We start from the raw sequence: 23844 nt of genomic DNA, 5'->3' as shown, positions 1-23844 counted from the left end.
GTGTTACCTGTTTCCACACTGTAGGTAGTCTAATCCAGGGGAAGGATCTGAAGGCCCTAATTTACGAGGGCTCTAAGCTCATGCCTTTCCAGGACTTCTCAGCGGTGGTAAACCAGAAAAGAAAACCTTACGACGATGAGCCTAAGACATAGGAATGGAAGTAAGGCCATTCAGCCCATCGGGTCCACCCCCCGATTCAATCGTGAATGATGGGCATTTCAACGCCACTTCGTGGCACTCTCATCGTTCACCCTTAATTCCTTGCGCGATCAAGAATTTATCAATCTCTGCCCTGAAGACAATTAACGTCCTGGCCTCTGCTGCGCTCCACGGCAATGAATTCCACAGGCCCACCACTCTCTGCCTGAAGAAATGTCTCCTCATTTCCGTTCTAAATTGACCCCCCTCTAATTCTCAGGCTGTGCCAATGGGTCCTGATGGAAACACATTCCCAGCATCCACCCTTTCTAAGCCATGCATTATCTAGTAAATTTGCATTAGATCTCCCCTCAACCTTCTAAACTCTAATCAATACAATCCCAGGATCCTCAGCTGTTCATTGTATGTTAAGCCTCCCATTCCAGGGATCATCTGTGTGAATCTCCGCTGGACATGCTCCAGTGCCAGTATGTCCCTCCTGAGGTGTGGAGCCCAAAATTGGATACAGTATTTCAAATGGGGCCTAACCAGAGCTTTATAAAGTCTCAGAAAGACATCGCTGCTTTTACATTCCAACCCTCTTGAGATAAATTGTAACATTACATTTGTTTTCTTAACCACGGACTCAACCTTCAAGTCAACCTTTAGAGATTCCTGGACTATCATTCCCAGATCCCTTTGTACTTTGGCTTTATGAATTTTCTCCTGTTTAAAAAATAGTCCATGCCTGTATTCCTTTTTCCAAAGTGCAAGTCCGAGCATTTGCTCAGGTTGAATTTCATCAGCCATTTCCTGGACCACTCTCCTAAACTGTCTAAATCTTTCTGCAGCCTCCCCACCTCCTCAGAACGACCTGCTTGTCTGCTGAACTTTGCATCATCGGTGAACTTCGCCAGAATGTCCCCCAGTCCCTTCATCCAGATCATTAATATATAAAGTGAACAGCTGTTGCCCCAACACTGAACCCTACGGGACACCACTTGTCACCAGCTGCCATTCCAAGAAAGAACCCTTTATCCCAACTCTCTGCCTTCTGTCAGATAGCCAATTCCCAATCCATGCCTGTAGCTCACATCGAACACCATGGACCGTCACCTTACTCAGCAGTCTCCCGTGAGGCACCTTATCAAATGCCTTTTGGAAATCTAGGTAGATAACATCCACTGGGTTTCCCTGGTCTAACCTACTTGTTACCTCTTCAAACAATTCTAACAGGTTTGTCAGGCATGACCTCCCCTTACTAAATCCATGCTGACTTGTTCTAATCCAACCCTGCACTTCCAAGTATTTAGAAATCTCATCCTTAATGATGGATCCTAGAATTTAACCTACAACCGAGGTTAGGCTAACCGGCCCATAAGTTTTCATCATTTATCTTGATCTTTTCTTGAACAAGGGGTTTACAACAGTGATTTTCCAATTATCTGGGAATTTCCCTGACTACAGTGATTTTTGAAAGATTAAAAATAGCCTCTACTATTTCCTCAGCCACCTCCCTCAGAACTCTAGGATGGAGACCATCGGGGCCGGGAGATTTATCAATTTTTAGACCTTTTAACTTTTCTAGCACTTCCTCTTTTGTAATGGCTACCATATTCAAATCTGCCCCCTGATGCTCCTTAATTGTTAGGATAATGCTCATGTCTTCCACTGTGAAGACTGACACAAAGTATTTACCAAGTTCTTCAGCCATTTCCTTATCTCCCTTCACGAACCTTCCTGCATCAATTTGGAATGGCCCAATTTCTACTTTTGCCTCTCATTTGTTTCTTATGTATTGAAAGAAACTTTAACAATCATTTCTAATATTACTGGCTAGCTTACCTTCATATTTGATCCTCTCCTTCCTATTTCTATGTCTTTGTTATCCTCTGTTTGTTTTTGTCGTCTTCCCAATCTTCTGATTTCCCAGTGCTCTTGGCCACTTTGTAGGCTCTCTCTTTCCCTATGATACATTTCCTGACTTCCTTTGTCAGCCCTGGCTGTTTACTTCCCGCCCCCTGACGGATAATGTTTCTGCCAAGAGAAGACTGAGGGAGTTTGGGATCCAGTACTCTCTGAGGTATCCGGCGGTGCTCCGATAACCTTACATGGATCCGTACATCTCTTTGATACATCGGAGAAGGCAAGAGACTTTGTGGACAAATTAACCGAATCTGAACAATTTAGTATCTACAAGTAGTGTTGTTTGGTTATGTCTTTGTTTTTTTTAAAAAAACCGAGGATGTCCAGTTGGAGCTTTCTTTTCCTTGTTTTCCCGATTGGTAATAATCCGGTTTAAACTGTGTTTTGTGGCGGTTGAGATGTGTACTTTCAATTTCTAAGTGAAGTGAGAGCAGTAACAAATTAAAAATTCTATATATGAATGCACGAAGCATTAGACACAAGGTGGATGAGCTTGAGGCTCTTTTGGAAAGTAGCAGATACGATATTGTGGGGATAACTGAGACGTGGCTTCATGGGGACAGGGCCTGGGAAATGAATATTCAAGGCTACACGTGCTATCGTAAGGATAGACTGACGGGCAGAGGGGGTGGGGTGGCCTTGTTGGTAAGGGAGGATATTCAGTCCCTTGCGCGGGGGGACCTAGAGTCAGGGGATGTAGAGTCAGTGTGGATAGAGCTTCGAAACACTAAGGGTAAAAAGACCCTCATGGGAGTCATCTACAGGCCCCCAAAAATGTAGTCTGGATGTTGGAGGTAAGTTGAATCAGGAGCTGAAATTGGCTTGTCGCAAAGATGTTACTACAGTTGTTATGGGGGACTTTAACATGCAGGTAGACTGGGAGAATCAGGATGGTATCGGGCCTCAAGAAAGAGACTTTGTGGAGTGCCTCAGAGATGGATTTTTAGAGCAGCTGGTGCTGGAGTCGACCAGGGATAAGGCGATTCTGGATCTGGTATTGTGTAACGAACCAGAATTGGTCAGTGACCTCGAAGTGAAGGAGCCATTGGGATGTAGTGACCATAATACAATAAGCTTCAATCTGCAATTTGAGAGGGAGTGGGTACAATCTGAAGTGACAATATTTCAGTTGAATAAAGGGAAATATGGAGCTATGAGGGAACAACTGGCCAAAGTTCAATGGTTTAATACCTTAACAGGGAAGACCGTGGAGGAACAATGGCGGATATTTCTGTGTATAATGCAGAAGATGCAGGATCAGTTCATTCCTAAAAGGAAGAAAGATCCCAGGAGGAGACATGGGCGGCCGTGGCTGACAAGGGAAGTAAAGAAACATATAAGGTTAAAAGAGAAAAAGTATAACTTAGCAAAGATAAGCGGGAAAACGGAGGACTGGGAAGTTTTTAAAGAACAACAGAGGATTAGTAAGAAGGAAATACGCAGAGAAAAAATGAGGTACGAAGGTAAACTGGCCAAGAATATAAAGGAGGATAGTAAAAGCTTTTTTAGGTATGTCCAAGGCAAAAAAATGGTTAGGACAAAAATTGGGCCCTTGAAGACAGAAGCAGGGGAATATATTACTGGGAACGAAGAAATGGCAGGGGAATTAAATGGGTACTTCAGATCTGTGTTCACTGGGGAAGACACAAGCAATCTCCCTGAGGTAACAGTGGCTGAAGGACCTGAACTTAAGGGAATTTCTATTTGCCAGGATTTGGTGTTGGAGAGACTGTTAGGTCTGAAGGTTGAAAAGTCTCCGGGACCTGATGGCCTGCATCCCAGTGTACTGAAGGAGGTGGCTCGGGAAATCGTGGATGCGCTGGTGATTATTTTCCAGAGTTCAATAGAATCGGGGTTGGTTCCTGAGGATTGGAGGGCGGCTGATGTTGTGCCACTTTTTAAGAAGGGTGGGCGGGAGAAAGCAGGAAATTATAGACCAGTTAGTCTGACCTCAGTGGTGGGAAAGATGCTGGAGTCTATTATAAAGGATGAAATTACGGCACATCTGGATAATAGTAACAGGATAGGACAGAGTCAGCATGGATTTATGAAGGGGAAATCATGCTTGACTAATCTTCTTGAATTTTTTGAGGATGTAACTCAGAAGATGGACGAGGGAGATCCAGTGGATGTACTGTACCTGGACTTTCAGAAAGCTTTTGATAAAGTCCCACACAAGAGGTTAGTGAGTAAAATTAGGGCGCACGGGATTGGGGGCAAAGTACTAGATTGGATAGAGAATTGGTTGGCTAATAGGAAACAAAGGGTAGTGATTAACGGCTCCATTTCGAAATGGCAGGCAGTGACCAGTGGGGTACCGCAGGGATCCGTGCTGGGACCGCAGCTTTTTACAATATATGTAAATGATATAGAAGATGGTATCAGCAATAACATTAGCAAATTTGCTGATGACACAAAGCTAGGTGGTAGGGTGAAATGTGATGAGGATGTTAGGGGATTACAGGGTGACCTGGACAAGTTAGGTGAGTGGGCAGATGCATGGCAGATGCAGTTTAATGTGGATAAATGTCTGGTTATCCACTTTGGTGGCAAGAACAGGAAGGCAGATTACTACCTCAATGGTATCAAATTAGGTAAAGGGGCTGTTCAGAGAGATCTGGGTGTTCTTGTCCACCAGTCAATGAAGGCAAGCATGCAGGTACAGCAGGTCGTGAAGAAGGCTAATAGCATGCTGGCCTTCATAACAAGAGGGATTGAGTATAGAAGCAAAGAGGTGCTTCTGCAGCTGTACAGGGCCCTGGTGAGACCACACTTGGAGTACTGTGTACAGTTCTAGTCTCCAAATTTGAGGAAAGACATTCTGGCTATTGAGGGAGTGCAGCGTAGGTTCACGAGGTCAATTCCTGGAATGGCAGGATTGCCTTACACGGAAAGACTGAAGCGACTGGGCTTGTATACCCTTGAGTTTAGAAGACTGAGAGGGGATCTGATTGAAACGTATAGGCTTATGAAAGGACTGGACACTCTGGCAGGAGGGAACATATTTCCGTTGATGGGGGAGTGCCGAACCAGAGGACACAACTTAAAAATACGGGGTAGACCATTTAGGACAGAGATGAGGAGAAACTACTTCACCCAGAGAGTGGTGGCTGTGTGGAATGCTCTGCCCCAGAGGGCAGTGGAGGCCCAGTCTCTGGATTCTTTTAAGAAAGAATTGGATAGAGCTCTTAAAGATAGTGGAGTCAAGGGGTATGGAGATAAGGCTGGAACAGGATACTGATTAGGAATGATCAGCCATGATCATATTGAATGGCGGTGCAGGCTCGAAGGGCAGAATGGCCTACTCCTGCATCTATTGTCTATTGTCTATTGTCTAAGTTATACCAGAGGATGGGTGGGGTATTTACCCCATCGATCTTAAATGTTTTTTTTCTTTATTCATTTTGCTATTCTATGGTATATTTACTTTCTATTCTGCTTGTGTTTGTGGTACGGCTCTAGCGAGAAGGAGAGAAAATGGTTGGGATGGCTAGATGCCCACTTATGGGCTGTTTGGGATGGGTAGTTACCCCCTTTGGGCAGGAGGTGAGTTCCCCAATTCAGCGCCATTGGCACTTTATATGGTGGTTTGTATTGCTTTTATTCTTTGATAGTTTTGTAGGTTTGTTAAATGTCGTGGTTTCAGTTTATGTAGTTTTTATATTTGATGGATCATATGACACTAAGGCTCAGTGATTTGTGGTTCGAGTTCCTCCTCTCTGGAATTTAAATTTTACTGCAGAATGTAATGACTTGATTAAATGGTGAACGTGGAATATGAAGGGAAGTCACTCACCAATTAAGAGGAAGAAGGTACTTTTGAGTCTTAGAAAGGAGAATGTGGATAATCCTTTGTTAAAGGAGACGCACTTGGATGACAGGGAGCATTTGAAACTACAGAAGAATGGCTTTGGTCAGGTTTACTTCACATCACTGAATACCAGAAGTAGGGAAGTGGCTGTATTGGTGAGGAGTAATCTTACATTTAAGTTACGAGAGTGTGTTAAAGACACACGCACAGGAGGTTTGTAACTCTAATAGCATTGATAAATGGGGAAGAATATGGTGTTATAAATGTTTCTTGCCCTCAAGCTCATCCCCTCAACATTTTGCTAGATGCGTTTTCAAATTGATCAGTCTTGTGTCCTGGCATATCACTAAAGGGGGAGATTTTAACTGTCTCATGGATCCCACAGTGCAGATGTTGCCAAAAGGCCCCCGACTCCCTCTGTACAAACTAAACAATTAGTGGATCTGTGTGTGGAGTGAGGGTTGGTGGACATCTGGAGGTGTCTCCACCCTACAGGCAGGGATTTTACGGTTTTCTTTTCCAATCCACACAGATGTCACACCAGGATTGATTTTTTTCCAATCCCCGTGGCAACCCTGGACTTGGTGGCACCTTGTACGATCGGTAATATTACCATCTCTGATCACACTCCAGTGTACCTGTTGGCTAAGATTAAGGATGTTACAGTGGGTCCAAGTCACTGGCAAATGGATTCCTTTATCCTCAAGGATAATACATTTGTGGAGCAGTTCTCTCAGAAGCTTTGGGCATTCCTAGGCATTAACTCACGCTCGGTTAGTAGCCAATCCTTCCTTTCTGAAATTGCCAAATCCTATGCCAGTGGGTTAGTTATTTCCTACTCTGCCAGTAAGAGGCGGCAGAAGGGTGAGCAGCAACGTCTCCTCAAAGCACGGTTGAAGGCAGCTGAGAAGGCCTACTTTGACAGGCCCTCGTTGTTCAAGTTACAGAGGATTATGGTGTTGCGGTCTGCATTGAATTCCGTGCTCACGCAGACAGCAAAGAACGAGCTTACTTTTGCAAAGCAAAGGTTATATGATCATGGTGACAGGTCTGGTAAATACTGAGCATATCTCGCTAGGAAAAGGAGAGTCCCTCAAGCCATTACGTGTTACTGTGAGACTGTGTTACCTTCTATTGTTAAAGAGGACCAGACGGGCTTCATAAAGGGCCGCAGATCCTCCAATAATGTTAGGAGGCTGCTTAATGTAATTCAAGTGTGTCAACAACAGTCAATATAGGGATTGGTGATTTCTCTAGATACAGAGAAGGCCCTTGACCGAGTTGAGAGGGTGTACCTTTTCTATACTCTGGAGCGGTTTGTTTTGGGCGAAGTTTTTATAAGATGGGTAAAGGTTCTCCACAATGACCCTCTCACTGCAACCATCACCAACAGGGTGTGATCAAGCAATTTTCACATTTTTTGGGTCAGCCGACAGGTCTGTTCCCTTTCCCCACTGCTTTTTACAGTGAGGATTGAATCATTGGTGGAGGCCATTCATAGGGATCCCAATATATCAGCTCCAGACGTGGGGTCAAATTTACATCAGAGTTTATTGTATGTGGACGATGTCCTCATTCTTTCATCAAATCCAGCAGTTTCAGTCCCTCGCCTGTTAGCATGCATCTGTGTGTTTGGCACCTTTTTGGGGGACAAGATTAATCTTTCAAAATCAGAGGCTATGCCTATGGGTGGTCTTATGAAAGTGTTAAGTCTTGAGGGTGAATATCGATTCCCATTTAAATGGTCACAGGGGGGTTTTGTGTATTTGAGCATGTCCATTACTCCAGTTCTGAATCGGCTGTTCAAAGCCAATTTTGTTCAATTATTTGACAAAATCAAACAAGACCTTCAAAGATGGAGGCGCTTCTGGTCTCGTGGTTGGGTCGGATAGTGCTTATTAAGATGAATATTCTCCCTTGTTTACTATACCCTATATGGATGCTCCCCCGATTTTCGATAAGCAAACATTCAGGAGACTGAACGGCTGGTTCAGCCCCTTTATTTGACATCGTCAGTGGCCCCTCATTAAATGAGCTAAACTGCGATTGTCTCACAGACTGGGGGGAGTGGATCTCCCAGACATTAAAAGCTACCAACGAAGCTCACTTTTATCCTACATGAGTGATTGGGCTTGTGGGGACCCTCTTTCAATATTGTTAGATATTGAAACCTCCCAGGCTAAGGTGACCCCTTACTCGCTTGCTGTGTTTGGACAAAATGAGGACAGTAAGTGAATATTGCCATAACCCAATAGTTATCGATACTGTTAAAGCATGGAGGGCAATTCGGCAGAGGGAAGGCAATATTGGCAAGACATCTTCTCTTACACTGGGTATGCCGGGTTTTCAACCGGGGATGATAGATTCAGGATCCAAACATTGGGCAGTTAGGGGTGTGTCTTGCGTGGGTGATTTGTTTGAGGGAGACACAATGATGTCCTTCGATCAGTTAGCACAGAAACACAAGCTACCGAACAGGGACCTCTTTCGTTTATTTCAAGTTAGAGATTTTATTCAAAAAAAGACGACACTTTTGACTGATCCGTCCAAATGCGACATAGAGAGAGGGGGGATTTAGCATCATATTCTGCAGTCCCCACAAAGTTCTGTATTTTTCTGACACAACATCCCACCAAACCCAACACAGACCTGGGGATGATTCCAGGGGAGATGAGAAATCGAATTGACATCAGACAAAGAAGATCAGCCGTGAAGACCAGGCTTAAAAGTTAGCCATCCCAGATGGGACTTGAACCCACACTTCCAGGATGAAGAGGCCAGTCCCTTATCCAGTCCCTTAGCCTGTAAATACTGCACCCTGAACCTCTCATATTGTGTTCTTCTCTGAGTTTTATACTCACACTGATTGGTTGTTCCCCCTTCCATCTCACGCTAAATCATTGGCTGCTTGATAAAATTGATCTTACCTCCCATTTCTCCCCAAACGGACAGACAAGAAATTAACCAAACTCCAACTTTGCACAACTCAAGTCTGAGGAATATGGAGCAGAGAGGAAAAGGGCTCAATGTTATTTTGTGCAGCACTTTCAAGATATTTGCAGTTAGTGGGGAAGGAGGAAGTGGAGATGTTACAAAAAGCTGCATTGAGGACACTTCAATAGGATCTTAGTGGGCATTCAGCCCATTGGGGCTGTGCTGTCTCTTTCAGACAATTCACCCCAAGATTTCCCAAACCTTGGAATTACCTTGTGTAAGTTTCTACTGAAGAACATTTTCCATAATCTCGAAGCAGGCAAGTGATTTTTAACGGAGTAGTTGGAAAATCCAGTCAATTTGGATTGAGATGGAGTTGATATGGGATGAAAATCAGCCACCACAAAGACCAGGCTTAAAACGTCAACACCCCAAAAGGGATTTGAACCTCCAATCCACTACATCAGAATCTACAGTCTAACCCATTAAGCCACAAAAACTCAGTGACAATACTCTACTGGGAATAGTTGATCTTAAACGAGTGCTACAGCCGAGCGTATTTCAAGATCTGTCACGACACACTGAGGGATACACTAAAGTTTCGGGCAGCTGCTGCCAAGGTGTAACAGGGAAACAACAGAGTCTAAGGTCTTGCTGACAAATTATCACATCATCCTTTCAGTTCTCAGACCCTCTTGGTGCCTGACAATGAACAGAGATCGGTTCCTGCCCAAGTACAAAATGCCTTTTTTGTCACGACACAGAACTTTGCGAAATGTCAAAATTCCAATCGTTTGTTGGTTCTTTTCTCTCTGCATAGACTGTACACAACTGATTTAGAACCTGTGTGTGCGTTACTATTTGATCTTTTATGAATAAAGTATATTTTTTAAATAATCAAAATCTGGAGAGAGAGAAAATCTGCACGAAATTGCGAGACCCCCCTTTGTGGAAAAGAGCCAGCCCTATATCGGGACAGGAAGGAGATTCCAATGGCCCAGCATGGATTGTTCCAGTTAATACCCTCGCCTCCTTGACCACAAAGTGAAGTGGGAGATGGCACGGGGCAGGGTGACACTAGGCACACGGACACACAAGATGGCCTCTGAGCCATAAGTTGGCCACTTGGCGCACAAGATGGCCGCTGGACCACAAATGGAGAGAGACAGCAGTGCAAACATAGACACTGCCTGGGGCCACCAGAATGCCAGCACATTGCACTCACAACCGAGTTGATTAGTTTAAGGCGGATGGGAGAGACAATACACATGAATAACATACACTGCCCGCCGAAGGGTCTGGGTCAGACAACAGCTTTGATAGAAATGCTAACTGTTAGATACAGCCTAAATACAGAGTGATAATAGCCAGGGCTGCAGTAATCGTCCTTCTCAGGAAGAGCGATTAGCGCCCATTACTACAGCAACTGACTTCAGCGCAGACGCTGAAACTGACAACAACTGCACTGAAATTAACAAAGGCCACGCTGGAACTGACAATAACTGCACCGAAACGATCAAGGATTCTGCAATGTTTACAATAAACAAGCCATGTTACAGAGACAATAACCTCATCACTGACCTATTATATCACAAAATGTATAACAGTATCTTGACCATGTGCTCCGGGTTGAGAGAAGAATCACAGCTGACCACTGTGCTGTTGGTGCTGCTCTCTCCCCGGAGCTCCGGGATTTCCTTGGACAATAAACTCTGTTGGTGAACCCCGACTCTGACTCAGAGCCTGGTGATTTTCAGCAGTTGCCTTCCCACAAATGTTTGTCCAATCTGTGGATGTGGCACTCCAAGTTCTCCAACGATGGCCTAACTACCTCACATCTCCATCATAGCCTCCTTGCAATTGTATTCAATACCTTGACTAAGAAAGGTAAGGACCCAAATGCATAGCCACAGACCCATCAGTTCCAACCTTGAACACCCAGATTTCAATCATTTCCATTGACATATTGGACATCATCATAAATACCAAACATGCAGGTAATCTGTTGTTCAAGTGGTAATGTTGACAGAATATAGCTTAGACTGACACCAACACAACCAAAACAGAAGCTGCTTTGTCCATAGATTGGTAGCTCCATCAGTTGGAGCCCCAGTGATCTCATAGATAAGGCACTAACTTCCTAAACCAGTTATTGTGGGCTCAAGTCTAATTTGGGGTTTTGATTTGTTGAAATCTTCACTGTGCAGCTGATCTCAATCCTGTGTGGTCAGGTGACCATGGCAACAAAATCAGGCATTCTCAATTGATCCTCATCTGGAGAAATTTGACCTGACAGAAAATTGGTCAAACTAAATTAAACAGCAGCTCTCAGCTCCAGAGAACAGTGCAACTAAAATCAAAGAACTACAATGTTTCAAGAAGAACCAGTTCCAACCAGACTGTGGGTTGAATATTGGAGAAGTGTCAGCCTGAGACAATCCACTTTATAGCTCCTGGCATGACAACAGTGAAGGGTATTGGTATAACCCCATTGGATGATGTGAACCCAGCTCATGACCGTATTGGCCAAAGCCTCAGAAGATTCTGGAAGATCAGGGACAGGAGAAGAGGAAAACACACCTGAATGCCAAACCTTAGCAAAGCCTTGACTGGGTCCTGCAGTGGAGCTCTGACCATCTGCTCCTAACCTGTTCATAAAAGACTTCGCGTGAGAAGGGCAGGCCATTCAGCCCATCACATCCACACTGACCCTCTGAAGAGCATCTCATCCAGGCCCAACCCCTATCCTCTCACCCTGCATTCCCCAAAGCCAATCCACCGAACCTGCACATCTTTGGACTGTGGGAGGAAACCAAAGCACCCGGAATACCCCATGGAGAGAATGTGCAAACTCGACACAAACAGACACCCAAGGGAGGAATCGAAGCCAGGTCCCTGACACTGTGAGGCAGCAGTGCTACCCACTGAACCACCATGCCATCCCCAGGAGAATCTCAGTAGGTTTTCAGCCATTGTGACTGTGCTTTCTCTTTCAAAGAATTCACCTCAATCATGCAAATCTTGTGTAAGAAATCATTGGGCACCACTTCCCATCAACCATGGAGATTTTCCCAAAGTAGACTAGCAATCAAGTTGACACAGGGCAAGTGACAGACACCCCAGATGGGACTCGAACCCACAATCCCTGGCTTAGAAGGCCAGTGCCTTATCCATTAGGCCACTGGGGCTACATGTGTGATGTTAAAATGGCAGCTTTTAAGTTTTGTTTTGTTTTGCACGAACACACTGACTGTGGCTCAGCCAGCACAGAGTCAGTGCCCTGGACTGAGGGGATTCTGAATCTCCTGGTTATATATGTTTTTCTCTTTACCCCCGCACTGCTGCCTAACTGTGGCAGTGCTTATATTTTCCCAGCACCCATGTTGTGTGTGTGCAGGTGTGAGACACAGTGAAAGACAACAGATGTACAAATCTTTATTCAATTCCCACCACCAGGAAGAAAGGAAACACCCGAGTGGCCAGTGACAAGCATCAAAGGGCAATGCTGTGTGACCAAACAGTGAGGGGGAGGGCACTCTCTGAACAGCTCAAGGATGTTGGTAGACACTGCGTGCTCCTTCTCCAGGGACACCCGGGCTCGAATGTAACCACGGAAGAGGGTCAGGCGATTGACCCGAACAACCAGTTTGGCCAGGCCCAGGAGCAGACCCACGAGGAGATCCTCTGACCAACCCTCCCCCCTCGGCACTGGGTGCCCAATGATGGGGAGTGTGGGGCTGAAGTCCAACCAGAAACGGAGGAGAAGGTTTCCCAGAAAGCTAAAAAGGGAGTGCAAGCGCCCTGTTCCATGGACTCCACAGCACCACAGAACAAGCAGTTGGGCTGGGAGTCCGTGAACCACCACAATCTGTGGACTGCCGCGTGCAATACCCTCCACCCCAGATCCCCGTGAGAAAGGGGGAGGACTCCCATGTAGAGAGCCCTTCACTGGGGATGATCCCCACCGCCCGGTGGTAAATGGGCACGCCAGGGTGTGTCCGGGAGGTGGATGAGGGTGTGCAGCAGCAGTCTGTACAGGGCCCTCTGTGATACACCCCTGAAAGGGACAAAACTAAAACTCCAGAGACAGCTCAGGTTGTGGGGCACAGGCTCCCGCAGGAAATACAGGACCCTGGGGCCAATGTGAAATTCCGTCCGGTCAGGAGTGAGTGCAGATGGGATCCCACCGCACACCTGAGCATCCTCCAACTGGGGCACTACGTGGGGTCTGAGCACCGTCGTTTTAAGGTGTCGGATGGTGGTGGCCACGTACCGGACGTCTACCGCTGCCCTGCTCGCTATATCCTGCGGCAGCGTCCAGCCCAGGCCCCCACCATCCAGCACGTCCCCGACCCTGGTCACCCTCGCACTCACGGCCCTCCCCTCCCACAGTCACTCGAACCCACGAGTACGGAGGTGCGGATTCCTGAGCAACGTCTCCCTGACGACAGCCGTTACTCCTGCCGGAGGGTAGGCGTGACGCGATTCGACCATGTTCCAGACCGTGAGCAGGTCCTGGTAAAAGACAGGCAGTATCCTGAGAGTGACCTCCAAACCATCACGGTCCCTGAACAGGAGCTGAGTCTCGTAGTTGAGGTTACGCACCTGGTGGAAAAAATACGTCGCCAGGGCACCCCGCCGAGGGGGAGGCTCAATGTAAAGGTATCGCTGCAAGGTCTGAAGGTGGAACGTCGCTACCTGGGTGTGAACGCACACCAGCGACTGACCGTTTCCCTCAATATGGAGACTCAGGACCTGCGCAGTGACCCAGTGCATCTTTTTGTCCCAGAAGAAGTGAACCAACATTCTCTGGATGTCAGTGACAAAACCAGGAGGAGGGACCAAAGTGACCAGCCGGTACCACAGCATGGCAGGCACCAGCTGGTTTATGACCAACACTCGACTCCTGTGAGACAGCACTCGGAGCAGTCCTGTCCAGGGTGGAACCTGTAACTGGAGTGGGTGTGATGGTGGGGGGAATGGGGGTGGAGTCATGAGCAGGGGTAGTGTTCCCCTCGGGGTTCTGGGGGGTGGGGATAGTGACAGTGGGTTCTGTGGGGGGCACGTCAGCAGAATGCAGGGGAGTGGTGGAAGTGGTGGTGACCAGGGCAGTCGGGGTGGGGGAAGTCACTGAGCATGTGGCATCAGCGATGATGTGAAGGGCGGAAGTGATGTCACGTGTGATGCATGAGGAATTGTGAAGGTTGGAAGTGGTTGTGGGAGTGGCCATGATGGGGCGGAAGTGACATCATCAATCAGCGTGAAAAATTCAGTCAGCATGGATTGAGATGAAGTTGACATGAAATGAAAATCAGCAACAAGGCCCAGGCTTAAAACCCAAGCACCCCAGATGGGACTTGAACCAACAATTACCAGCTGAAGGAAGCCAATGCCTTATCCATTAGGCCCCTAGCCCTTCCACCTTGGACTCCCTGTGGAAAGTGTTGACCTCAAAGTATGGAGCAGCTACTGTCAAGGTGTAACAGTTAAAGAACACTGTCTAAGGCCTTTCTGACCAGTTATGACATTGTCCCTTCATTTCTCAGACCCTCTTGGTGCCTCAGAATGAAGAGAAATCGTTTCCTGCCTCAGTAGAAAGATCTGCCCGAAATTGCGAGACCCCCCCCTTTGTGGAAGAGAACCAGCCCTATATCGGGACAGGAAGGAGATTCCAATTTCTGGATTAGTGGTGCTGGAAGAGCACAGCAGTTCAGGTTGCATCCAAGGAGCTTCGAAATCGACGTTTCGGGCAAAAGCCCTTCATCAGGAATAAAGGCAGTGAGCCTGAAGCGTGGAGTGATCAGCTAGAGGAGAGTGGGGGTGGGGAGAGAGTCGCATCGAGTACAATGGGTGAGTGGGGGAGGGGATGAAGGTGATAGGTCAGGGAGGAGAGGGTGGAGTGGATAGGTGGAAAAGGAGATAGGCAGGTAGGAAAAGTCCGGACAAGTCATGGGGACAGTGCTGAGCTGGATGTTTGGAACGAGGGTGAGGTGGGGGAAGGGGAAATGAGGAAACTGTTGAAGTCCACATTGATGCCCTGGGGTTGAAGTGTTCCAAGGTGGAAGATGAGGCGTTCTTCCTCCAGGCGTCGTGGTGAGGGAGCGGCAGTGAAGGAGGCCCAGGACCTCCATGTCCTCGGCAGAGTGGGAGGGGGAGTTGAAATGATTCCAATGGCCCAACATGGATTGTTCCAGTTAATATCCTTTCTCAGATGGATAGAGCTGGAGAGAGAGTAAAGATTTGTGGGAATTTGGGAAATGCTGACAATCTGTTTTAATATTTTGTTAATAAAATCAAGTTGAACCGCAAACCAAATTTTGTCCCCCTTTGTCTGCATCACCAACAAGAATACTGAAGGAAAGTTGAGTTTAATTACATTGTGTTACGAATGTTCATCTGGTTGATCAGTGGAAATTAAAAGCCATGTCACACAACAGGCAGAGTCAATCTTTAGCTGAGTAGAAGTTCAGCAGAGAGAAACAGACTTACTTTGTGATATAATAGGTAATTCCTGTCCCATTGATCTATTAACTGCAGGGAACTTTCAGATACGTGGTATCTTTAGAGCAATTAAATATCCTCCCAAGATATATGCTTTCACTCTCAACTGAAGATGCTAAGAGCATTAACCAATAAATCAATGCCAAGCCAGTTGAAGTATTACACTTGGCACATCATCATTGCTGTAATTGCAGAATGCAGCATAACCTATTCCATCTTCTAACCTACTGACAGCCTACTTTTCAGAAGTCTCCTTACACGACTCTGAAAACAAATTAAAAGAAACCAATTAAACCAAATAAGCACAAATTAAAATGTCCCAGTCATTTAAAAAGGCTCTGTAACAAAAGTCAAAATCTCCCAAGAAAGCTTACACTTACAGAGTCACAGAGTTGTACAGATCCTTCGCTCCAACTCGTCCATGCCAACCAGATATCGGAAAGTTATCTAGTCCCACAAACCAGCATTTGGTCCATATCCCTCTGAAGCCTTCTTATTCATGTCCCCATCCAGCTGCCTTTTAAATGTTACAGAGTCTTAGAGTTATACAGCACAGAAACAGACCCTTTGGTCCAACTCGTCTATGCCGACCTGATATCCTGAATTAATCTAGTCCGACTTGCCAGCATTTGGCCCATATCCCTCTAAACCCACCCTGTTCATATACCCCCATCCAGATGCCTTTTAAATGTTTTGGAGGAGCCGGTGTTAGACTGGGGTGGACAAAGGTGCTACCTGAGCTGCATGTCAATATTTCCTGATTTTATTGCAGATTTCCAGCATTTGTGGGATTTATCTTTTGTATAATTTTTTTACGTAAGAATAGTGGAGACTTGAAAACATTGAATGGGACTTTTGATCATTAACCTCTTGGGAATTGTCTGCTATTGAATGATTTGATTCAGACTTTAGACAAGGTGCAATCATGACAATGTCTGTGGGATTATACTTATTATATATCAAGGAACAGCTCATCAAATAAGGCAATCCTCTGAAACATATGAATTCTCACCTCAAGTTTGGGGAGAAAGGTATAAAAGATCAGTATTAGATGGGGTGAGATCTGATCAACTTCAGAACAAGTTTGATCTTAAAACTACAATTCTACAGTGAAAGTGAAATATTGCGAAATGTATGGTTAATTGTCCATGATATTTGTTCCTCCTTATTTAATTTCTTTCAGTATCTGTAGAGTAATTTATAAACATATATTTAAGAACCATTGTCATGCATTATTTTGGTAATTTTATAATTTGCCATTACTTTCTCTTCAGCTTATTCAAGGAGAGTGTTTATTACAGTGAGTGATACCACACAGTATTTCAATTGCACTGAATTGGTTTTGAAAGATAACTCAATAAATGCAGGTTGATGCTGTCGATGGTTCCTGTCGATATATTTCGTTGACCTGTTCAGACGTGTTATGATGTTAAGTCTTAGGCAGAAAGAGGGAGAAGGTATAAGTAAGGTTCAAGAAACTGAAGACAGACAGAGCCCTGGAGATAACAGGAATGAACTCAAACTCGGAAATAGAGAATTTGAAGGGACCATGCGATGTTTATGGAAAACAGGATTAAGGAACCTCCAAGGCATTTTACAGAGGGATAATAAGCAACAGGTCGCCAGGGAAAGGGCATGTCTTCTCAGAGCAAAGGAGGGAATTTACACATGGAGCCGGAGGAAGTGGGTGAGGTTCTTAATGAATAAAGTGCATTGGTATTTCCAAAGGATTCTGGGTAGTCCAAGATGGAGGACGGGAAAAAGTTGTGACTGTAAGAGCTGCCCCTTTTTTGAGGCATTTTAGGTGTTGGGGGTGATTTCCTCAAATTCCAGGAGCAGCAATTACTGTTTTATTCTGCAACTTTGGAGAAAAAAACCTCAAAACAACGGCACTTTTAAAAGGAAGAAAATCAGACAAAGAAAGTGAGTACATGGTCAGGAGGGCGGGAGGGAAGAAACCTACACTGCTCACTGATATGGATAGGAAGGGTCGAGAGGGATATGGGCCCAGTGTGGGCGAATGGGACGGGATTAGATTAGGATATGTGGGCGGCATGGACGGGTTGGAGCGAAGGGTCTGTTTCCATGCTGTACATCTCTATGACTCTATGACATGGTGGATGGTGAGTCTTGTATATTGATATTCTAGAGCATATCAATATTAAAAAGGAGGTGTTGGGTGTTTTGAAAAGCATTAAGGTAGACAAGTCCCCAAGACCTGATGGAATCTATCATAGAATCCTGAAAGAGGCAGGTGTGGAAATTGCTACGGATTTGTACAAAATATTTGTATCCTTTATAGTCCCAGGAGAATTCCCAGAGGACTGCAGAATACCCAATGTTGTTTCGTTCTTTAAGAATGGCAACAAGAATAATTCAGGAAATTAAAGGCCAGATTGGCTTCCTGTTATTCATTGCTTGGACATCACTGTCTGTGCCTGGATGGTACCCTCTGGAAGTCACTCTGTAAAGATCTCCACCCCTCTACCTTGGGGTCTCAGGATCTCAAGGTGTTCCTCTCTTTGGCCAAGGTTTCGGTCCATGTGTAATGGTTTCCTGAATGTGGTTCCTGTGAAGTGCCTTGTGCCATAAAAAGGGATCCCTACATGCAGGCTGTAGTTGGGTTGAAGTGTTATGGAGAGCAGGCAGGAAAGTGGAGTTGAGGCCGAGATGAGATCAGCCATGATCGTGTGGGATGACAAAGCAGGCTCGAGGAGCTGAATTACCGAATTTTTAAGATCTTCGGAGCACAACCAAAGACAGAGCTATCAATTGCCGTGGATGTCTAACATGGTATCTCACCTCAGATGCATCATGAAGAGGGTGTCCATGTTCAAAGCCAGGGGTTGGGGGTTCATATCCCATTTGGGCTGTTATGTTTTTAAACATGAACTCTGATCAGCACCCTGTGTCTGTTTGATCTCAATTCCAGTTAATAAGGGGAGATGGTGGTGCAGTGCTAGACCTGGAGTAGGAATCCAGAACACCAAGTTCATGGTGTGGGGGAGATGGACTGTAATCCCACCATACAAGGTGGTGAAATCTCAGCTCAGGAGGAGCTTTGTCTGATGATAACCATATATTGCTATTGAGGTTTGTCAGGAACCTAACTGGTTCCATATTCTCCTTTCAGGAAGAAAACCTGGTGAGACTACAGACCCACAGCAATGTGGTTGACTCACCCTCTGGGCAATAAACGCTGGCCTAGTCAGAAACATATCGCATTCCTTCCCTGTAGCTCGGTCACAATCCTGGAACACCCTCCATTGATTCATTGTAGGTTTACCTCCAACAAATGGTCAAAAATCACACCACACCAGGTTATAGTCCAACAGGTTTATTTGAAAACACGAGCTTTTGGAGCATTGCTCCTTCATCAGGTGTAATGAGAGAGGAGGCATCAGACACAGAATGTACAAGTAAAATATCAATGGGTCATACAAGTGATGTAAATGTATGGAACAAATCCAAAATGGCCGACTCCCTCCTGTTAAATCTTCAATCAGTTCGAAAGGAGATACAGGCAGCACATGGATTGCAGTGGTTCAAAAAGATAGCTCCCCATCACCTTTCAGGGGAAACGAGGGAGAGGCAATAAATGTTGATCTAGCCAGCAATGTTCACGCCCTAGAAATGAATAAAAACAATCCCACAATGGAGTAAACTGCCAGGGAAAAAGTCATAGTGTAATGACTTGAAAACATCAAGTCCCAACTTTGGATGGTTTCTATTATTATGTTTTACATGATCATCCAAAACTCACCAGTCATTGACATAAAGGTTATGATTTGGAGGAGCCGGTGTTAGACTGGGTCGGACAACGTTACAAATTAGACAGCACCAGGTTATAGTCCAACAGGTTTATTGGGAAACACTAGCCTTCGATGCACTGCTTTTTCATCATGTGGTTGTGGAGCAGGATAGTAAAACACTGAAGTTTTAGCAACAGGATTGCAGTGTCATGGCATGTAATATTAAACAAATTGAGCTGAAGTCTTTCATCTTTTAGAATGATCATGTTCGTTTCAGTTCCTTGTTATGTACATCCCAGACCTTTGTTAAAGTTACATTCTCAAGAGAGTTTTAACAATCGGTGCCATCTCAGCTCAGATAATGCATTGAAGATGTCGGATTAAAATCTGTCTGTGTCCCAATGTTCGCTCAAACTGATTCTATTTCTAAAGTGGCATTTACAGAATCTTACATGGTTTTATGCAGTTTTTGAGAAAAACTAAAGATAATTCTGAACGTACAAATTCACCCCACAAACGTATATGTGTGTGCGTGCAGGGGAGACCGAGTGAGTGTGTGCATTTGGGTGTGCGTGGGATGGGGCGATGATGTGAGTGTCTGTGAGAGTGGGTGTATGTGTATGTGTTTGAGTGTAATGGGGTATACATCTGTGAAAAGGTGTGTGTGTGGGTGTGAGTGTGGGAGTGTGTATGTGTATTGTGTGACAGGATGAGTGTGTGTGTGTGTGTGTGTGTGTGTGTGTGTGTGTGTGTGTGTGAGTGTGTGTGTGTGTGTGTGTGTGTGTGTGTGTGTGTGTGTGTGTATGTAGTGGGGTCAGCTGTAGTGTGACATAAACCCAAGGTCCCAGTTGAGGCCATCCCCATGGGTACCAAACATGGCTATCAGCCTCTGCTCGGCCACTTTTCGTTGTTGCCTGTCCCAAAGCCCACCTTGGAGGATGGTTACCTGAAGGATTGAGGTTGAAAGTACCTGATCGTTGAAGTGATCTCCGACTGGGAGGGAACACCTCTGTTTGGTGATTGTTACGCGGTGCCCATTCATCTGTTGCCGTAGCCTCTGCTTGGTCTCACCAATGTACCATGCATTGGGCATCCTTCCCTGCAGCGTATGAGAGAGAAAACGTTGGTCGAGTCACATGAGTACCTGCCGCGTACATGGTGGGAGATGTCCCCATGTGTAATGGCGGTATCCATGGCGACACTCTGACACGTTTTACAGTGTCTGCTGTGACAGGGTTGTTTGGTGTTGTCCTGAAGGCCGGGCAGTTTGCTGTGAACAATGGTCTGTTTAAGGTTTGGTGGATGTTTAAAGGTGAGAAGTGAAGGGATGGTGAAGGTCTTGGCGAGGTGCTCATCCTCATCGATAATGTGTTGCAGGCTGTGGAGAATGTGACATTGTTTCTCAGCTCCTGGTAAGTACTGGATAATGAAGGGGACCCTGTTGGTTGCAGCTCGTGTCTGTCTCCTGAGGAGGTCATTGCAGTTTCTCCCTGGGGCATGTCAGAACTGGCGATTGATGAGTTAAGCATCGTATCACATTCTTATCAGGGCATCCTTGTGTACTTCCAAGTGCCCCTCACATTCCCCCTCACCTGAACAGATCCTGTGTAAGTGTACGGCTTGTACAGAGGGGACGGCTGTTTTAATATGTTGAGGGTGGGTTTGTGGTTGAGTGAGGTGCTGTGGTGTCCATCCTTGATGGAGATGCATGTGTCCAAGAATGAGACAGATACTAAACAGGAGTCCATGGTGAGTTTGATGGTGGGATGAAACTCGTGAAATGTTGGTGAACATAAATGTTGGGAGAGTGCAGCATTGTTCTGACATGAACACAACCAAGGTTGAGGGGATCAATTCTCCTGACATGGCCCCAGAAGCACGTGTTGTCCCAGTGACCTAACAGCTCCATCTCTGATCTTCTAAGCTCCTGCCTGTGGTTTACATCCCTTCTGGGGATACTTTCAATTTAAACATTCTCTCCAATTAAAACCCTCTCACTACATTATCTCCATTCAAATTAAGTTAATCTCTGACCTAATGTCTTTAAAAATCTGCATGGCTGCTTTGAGATCATCGAACTGTACAAACATTGAGCTTGCTTGACCTCTATACTGTCCTGTTGGCATTTAACAGGAAAGCTGGGAATTTGTCTTGCAAACGTTTCCTCCCCTGTCTAGGTGACATCCTCAGTGCTTGGGAGCCTCCTGTGAAGCACCTCTGTGCAGTTTCCTCCGGCATTTATCGTGGCCTGTCTCTGCCGCTTCCGGTTGTCAGTTCCAGCTGTCCGCTGTAGTGGCCGGTATATTGGGTCCAGGTCGATGTGTTTGTTGATAGAGTCTGTGGATGAGTGCCATGCCTCTAGGAATTCCCTGGCTGTTCTCTGTTTGGCTTGTCCTATAATGGTAGTGTTGTCCCAGTCGAATTCATGTTGCTTGTGTTCTGCGTGTGTGGCTCCTAAGGATAGCTGGTCGTGTCGTTTCGTGGCTAGTTGGTGACACCTTTGTAATAATTAAAAACACAGAAATAGAGAACACACACCAGATCATCAACGCCACACTCACAGGAATCCGATTCACTAGAGAGGAAGAAAAGGACAACCAACTCCCATTCCTAGACGTGATGGTACAGAGAACACCGAATGGTGAATTCACCACAAAGGTTTACAGGAAAGCCACACACACAGACCAAGTCCTAAACTAGGAAAGCAACCACCCCAACACACACAAACGAAGTTGCATCAGGACACTATTCAAAAGGGCCACAATACATTGCAGCACACCAGAATTATAAAAAGAGGAAGAGGAACACCTATACAAGGTATTCGCCAAAAACAGATACCCTCGCAATTTCATCAACAGATGCCTAAGGGAGAGACAACGGAACGACGACATGCCGCAACCCAAAGGACTAGCCACACTACCATACATCAGGAGCATTTCAGAACTGACAGTCAGACTACTGCGACCACTAGGACTCATAACAGCACACAAACCAACAGCCACGCTCAGACAACAACTCACCAGAACGAAGGACCCAATACCCAACGTGAGCAAAACCAATGTAGTGTACAAAATCCCATGCAAGGACTGCAGAAAACACTACATCGGACAAACAGGAAGACAGTTAACGATCCGTATCCATGAACACCAACTAGCCACGAAACGACACGACCAGCTATCCTTAGTAGCCACACACGCAGAAGACAAGCAACATGAATTCGACTGGGACAACACTACCATTATAGGACAAGACAAAAAGAGAACAGCCAGGGAATTCCTAGAGGCATGGCACTCATCCACAGACTCTATCAACAAACACATCGACCTGGACCCAATATACCGGCCACTGCAGCGGACAGCTGGAACTGACAACCGGAAGCGGCAGAGACAGGCCACTATAAATGCCGGAGGAAACAGCACAGAAGTGTTTCACAGGAGGCTCCCAAGCACCTGAGGATGTCACCTAGACAGGGGACGAAACGTTTGTAAGACAAATTCCCAGCTCGACGAACAGAACCACAACAACTAGCACCCGAGCTACAAATCTTCTCCCAAACTCATTTAACAGGAAAAAATGCAGGTGAAATACAGTTATTCCACACTCAATAATTTATATTTACATACAATGAGTTGGACCAAGATAACAGTAATCCTAAAGGTGGAAGATTCATTGAAAATATTTGATTTGCAAGTAATGATAGACACAGTGAAAAGTTTTATCTTGTGAGCAATACAGGCAGCTCACAGAGTTAAGTAACATAGATAAGTAAACAATAGGGAAACAGCAGCAGGAACAACAACACAGGTACAGGCAAATATTGAGAGTCTGTGAGACCGTTCAGTATTCTAACAACAGTAGGGTAGAAACTGTTTCAAAACCGGTTGGTGCGTGTGTTCAGGCTTCTGTACCTTCTCCCCGATGGTAGAGGTTGGAGAAAAACATTGCCAGGGTGGGATGGATCTTTGAGAATGCTGGAGACCTTTCCTTGACAGTGGGCCTGGGAGATGGATTCTATAGATGGGAGGTTGACCTTTGTGATTGTCTGGGCCGAGTTCACCACTCTCTGTAACCATCTCCGATCTTGAATGGTACAGTTGCCAAACCAGGTAGTGATACATCCAGACAGAATGCTGTCGATGGTGCACCTATAAACGTTGGCAAGGGTATTCTCTGTCAGTAATATCCGATGTTCTGGAGGGATCAGTGTTGAAGGGTTGGTTTGTTGATGAGAGTGTGATGAGAGCTGGCTTCCAAAAGCAACCTCTCCAACCGCACTCTCAGGAATCTCGTCCCCATCCAGAAACAGCAGCCACTTGATGACCACCTTCAACATTCAATCCTGCAGATCCTCGAAAATCTTGTGCAAGATCATGTTGGATACCACTGACCATCAACTGAATGCAGAGATGGGGATTTTTCCAAAATAGATTAGAAATAAAGGATAAGCCACAGAGACACCCCAGATGGGACTTGAACCCACAATCTCTGGCATTGGAGGCCAGTGCCTTATCCGTTAGGCCACTGGGGCCCCACATGCAGGTTGCCAATGGCAGCCTTTAAATACTGCACCCTGACCTCTCATAGTGTGTGTTTCTGAGTGTGAGATGCTTACTGATTGTTTTTTACCCCTTCCATCTCATGCTAAATTGTTGGCTGCTTGATAAATTGATCCCGCCTCCCATTTCTGCCCAAATGGACAGATGAAAAATCAACCAAACTCCAACTTTCTGGATTAGTGGTGCTGGAAGAGCACAGCAGTTCAGACAGCATCCAAGTAGCTTC

General features: G+C 45.7%; 2 non-coding genes across 2 annotated transcripts; both read right to left on the bottom strand.

The window, feature by feature from the left end:
* Positions 1-11924: 11924 nt before the first annotated feature.
* On the bottom strand, positions 11925-11997 carry trnar-ucu (transfer RNA arginine (anticodon UCU)). The gene has a single exon. It is a non-coding gene; the product is annotated as a tRNA-Arg (tRNA).
* Positions 11998-23517: 11520 nt separating this feature from the next.
* trnaw-cca (transfer RNA tryptophan (anticodon CCA)) lies at positions 23518-23590 on the bottom strand. Its single transcript has one exon. It is a non-coding gene; the product is annotated as a tRNA-Trp (tRNA).
* Positions 23591-23844: the final 254 nt, after the last annotated feature.

This window comes from Chiloscyllium punctatum, chromosome 18, assembly GCF_047496795.1.
Source record: "Chiloscyllium punctatum isolate Juve2018m chromosome 18, sChiPun1.3, whole genome shotgun sequence".
Taxonomy (NCBI): domain Eukaryota; kingdom Metazoa; phylum Chordata; class Chondrichthyes; order Orectolobiformes; family Hemiscylliidae; genus Chiloscyllium; species Chiloscyllium punctatum.
This window is presented reverse-complemented; position numbering and strand designations above follow the sequence as displayed.